Below are 4585 nucleotides of genomic sequence, written 5' to 3' on the forward strand. Positions count from 1 at the left end.
TGAGAAATTAATAACTCTAGGTATATGAGTTTTATTGAAAGCACAGAATTTCATAAACTAAATACGAAGTACATGAGAATAAATTATCGTATATTAATGACAACAGACAGTAGCAGCAAATGCTCATATTTTCATCACAAATTATAATAAAACAATTAATGTGAATGATGGAACTCTTTTTGCATTCTGTGGGAACATCCCACATATTATCACAGCACCAGCACGCGCGCTAACCAGTCAAATTCAGAGTCACAGTCACGTTGCAACTGACGGTCAGTCAGTCTGTCTGTCTTGGTGTCGAGCCCCAGCTGGGGCTCATGACCAGATATTTCTTTTGAATGAAAGTTACTGTCTTGTCTACGTGTAGCGCCCTCTCTGACGAGAGGTCGGGTCTGTCATTTGTCAGTCAGTCTGTATTAATAAGTCCACTGTGTGTATTTACATATATTTACATATACACACTTATTNTTGTTTTCTTTAAGGCATGTGAAAGTTTCCTATGTTTATAGAATAGTTTTTATATTTTACATATTGTGTATATTTATAGACATGATCACAGTGGCCGTGTGTTCTAAGACATGAAGAGACACTTTGTTGTACACTTATCATATTTTGATCAACTTCTGAGTTACAGCCCTCTTCCACAACATCACAGGATATTTTGTGCACTTGTTACCACTCATACGAAAACCAACTGCACTGCACTGCACTGCACTGCATATGACTTGATAAAATCGCACAGCCTTCACTTGTGCACCTGATAAAATATATTGGTTATACAAGGCTGTGGTTGTTTGTCTTGGCCAGGAGTTCCAAATTTTTAGGACCACAAACCATTAACTTCATGCACATTTATCGAAGAGGAGCCAAATCTTAAACAAAATACTTTAAAAATGTTGAGTGGCTCGAGAGGGAAATTAACTGAATGACTTTTAAATATTAAAATGATCTGGGGTGATGTAGACTGAGATGTTTTTGCTTTGCTACCCCTATTTTCGCCTGGTATGATTGGTAATATTTCCTGATGCTTTTAACAATGTTAAAATCTTGTGCCTAAAATGTACGATAACATCAGTTGCTAGTCGGTCTCTTGAAAACATCAACTTCCAGTTCCATGTTAGAATATTGATTTAAACACGATCCATGTTCAAAAGTGCAATCATAGGGACCTAATTCACTGCCTTCTCTGAGTCCATCTGGTTTTAACTATTAATCATTTTGTTTGCAGATGAAGCCTGCAAGTTCAGAACCCGAGCCTATGCCACGAGAGTTTGGGTCCACTTTCCATTAAGGTGAGTCAGCTAGTTGATCATCTGTATGGTTCAACACTGACGAATTCTCCTCGTTATGTAGCTTCGCACTGACATCACAGAAAACAGTTACGTGATAGCTACCACTATTGTGTGACATCGTGTTTACCAATTGCCTAGCAATAGTCTCTGCACAGATTCCCCTGTTGCAAGATGTCACAGCCTAGTGAGGAGGGTTGTTTACTGAGCGTTGCATAGTTACGGGATGAGTGGGGCATGTGACATCACTCGCACTTCCTGTTGCGCAATCCAAATGTTCACATAGTTGTCGCCTAGCAACGTGCCAGTACAATCCACAATTCTCATGTTGCGAGCATGCTCCAAGGCCTCTGTGGCTCAACAGTTCCTGCATAGAGCCAATACGCCACAGTATGTATTCCTCACCGAGGTTTCGACACAAAAAATGTCACAAAAGAATACACTCCTCAATGTCTTGTTTCACGACAACACCTTTAAGTTTTATTACATGAGATCAATTTGTACAAACAAATGTAATGTCAGTTAAGTTTCCATATTCTAATTAATAATGTATTTTGTATTTAATTATAGTTGAATAAATGATAGAAATGTATATTTTATATTCATGATTACTTATTAAGAACATATAATAAGTATCCAAAGCAATTACAGTTACAGCATGGCATCAATCTACAGTAATGAAGTCATTGTCTATAGCAGGGGTCTCCAAACTTTTCGAAACGTGGGCCACATTAAATAATTCAGCACTTTCAATGGGCCAGATAAAATGAGAAATTAATAACTCTAGGTATATGAGTTTTATTGAAAGCACAGAATTTCATAAACTAAATACGAAGTACATGAGAATAAATTATCGTATATTAATGACAACAGACAGTAGCAGCAAATGCTCATATTTTCATCACAAATTATAATAAAACAATTAATGTGAATGATGGAACTCTTTTTGCATTCTGTGGGAACATCCCACATATTATCACAGCACCAGCACGCGCGCTAACCAGTCAAATTCAGAGTCACAGTCACGTTGCAACTGACGGTCAGTCAGTCTGTCTGTCTTGGTGTCGAGCCCCAGCTGGGGCTCATGACCAGATATTTCTTTTGAATGAAAGTTACTGTCTTGTCTACGTGTAGCGCCCTCTCTGACGAGAGGTCGGGTCTGTCATTTGTCAGTCAGTCTGTATTAATAAGTCCACTGTCTGTATTTACATATATTTACATATACACACTTATTTCTTATTTCAATGTACAATATATACAAGGCCTCTGTTAGTCCAGGCTAAGTACAGCAGATTATGCCCTTTTTTTATATATATCTTTTTCCTAGTATTATTAGCTACGACGGCAGTCTAGTCACTTGAACAGTCGTATGTCTGACCACCGCCAAGTTTAAGCCTCTTATACTTTCTGTGGCGGGCTTTGCCTTGTCCGATGTTGCGAACATTCTCATTCTCATGATTTTGTATGACTTCTGCTTGTTGCCTGCATAATTTTGTTATAAAGTCATATACGTATGGGATTTTGAATGTCATGTGCAAATCACAGACCGGTGTGTGCCTTGGAAAATTGCCAATCGTGTGGAGAACCTTGTTTTGCAGGTGCTGCAATTTCACTAGATGGGTGTCTGCCGCAAACTCCCAGGCGGGACTAGCATAAGTCATTACGGATCTAATAGGAGCTTTATGGAAGGTTAGTTTAATGTTAGCGCTCAATCGCTCATTTTTGAATAGGGAATATACTCTAATGAATGTTCTGAAGGCCTTGGCTTCGATCATTTCTATGTGTAATCTCCAAGTCACACTCTTATCGAAGATGACACCTACATATTTTGCACTATCTCCAAATGGAATATTTCTTCCATTTAGAGTAAGACAAGAATCAGGCGGTCGACGACCACGAGAGAAGTAGACCCCCCGAGTCTTATCTTCATTAATTTTTATATTCCAGCGCTCACACCAGGTCTCCATTGAGCTGAGACCGTGCTGGAGTTTTCTAACAATAAAACCCTCCTTGCGATCTGTCCCATATAGACAGGTGTCATCCACAAAGAGGGCCAGGTGAACACCATGTGTTTGGGGGGCATCATTTATATGCAATTTGTAAAGCATAGGGGAAAGGACAGAACCTTGTGGCACCCCTGCTTGCATTTCCCTTGGCATTGACATTGCGCCTTCAATTGAGACTCTGAATTTACGTTTAGAAAGAAAGGACCCAATAAGTTTGGTCAAACTCTTCGAGAATTCCAATTTTGATAACTTATACAGCAATCCTGAGTGCCACGTGGTATCAAAGGCTTTTTCGATGTCCAAGAACACCGCTGCCGTAGACATTTTATTGTTGAAATTAAGGATCACGTGGTCTGCCAGCCTCATACATTGCAATGTCGTGCTGTGACGTGCACGAAAACCAAACTGGCTTGCGTTGAGCAGGCCCCTTTCTTCAATATGTTTCTGGAGGAAAAGCAAAAGTGCTTTTTCGAATAATTTTCCTGTCGTGGACAGGACGCTGATCGGACGTAAATTTTGAGGGAATTTTGGCTCTTTACCGGGTTTGGGTAAAGTTATTACTTTTGATTCCTTCCAAATACTTGGAAAATGAGAAAGCCGAAAGCAACGATTAAATAGATGGGTTAGATGAACCAGTGGTCGCCTTGGAAGGTGCCTGTGGCATTCATTTGGGATGCCGTCAATTCCGCAGGCCCTTTTTAATTTCAGAGATTTTATTAATTTCTGTACGTCACATGGCCTAATCCTTTGAGGGGGGTTTTCGTCTACGGTTTCTAGCAGAGCTTGTACTCTAGCCTCCACCCGTCGTTCATGGTTATCGTCGCATAGATCATGCGGGGTGAACTGAATTTGCAAACAGTCGGCAATTTCGTTGGCTTTATCAGAAGGGTGAAATTTAAGGCCAGAAGAACCATGAATAGCAGTTGGCGCCCTTGGTCCGTCTCTCTTTAAGAGAGATTTTGCAATGGGCCATATACCCTGAGGTGTGACTTCAGCGTTACCTATTTTTGTTTCCCACGGTTCAAGTGACCTTTTTAGGGTCATTCGTCTGATTTAGTGACCAATTGACTGCCGCTTTACACGCTGGACCCCTGGTTTCTTGCCATAATTTTCGTAGCCTCTGCTTGTATTTTATCAAACGATCTAGACCAGGTAGATCGTTGTTTATATCCGAAAGTGTAATTTTACTTGTCGACAACCTATATGCCGAAGCAATAGAGGCTGCAAAGTCGCGTGCCACTTTATCGGCTTCTACCCCTGAATTAATTTCCAGTTTAGGTGATATTTACT

The sequence above is a fragment of the Cryptotermes secundus genome, unplaced genomic scaffold (genome assembly GCF_002891405.2).
Source record: "Cryptotermes secundus unplaced genomic scaffold, Csec_1.0 scaffold1251, whole genome shotgun sequence".
NCBI classification, from domain to species: Eukaryota; Metazoa; Arthropoda; class Insecta; order Blattodea; family Kalotermitidae; genus Cryptotermes; species Cryptotermes secundus.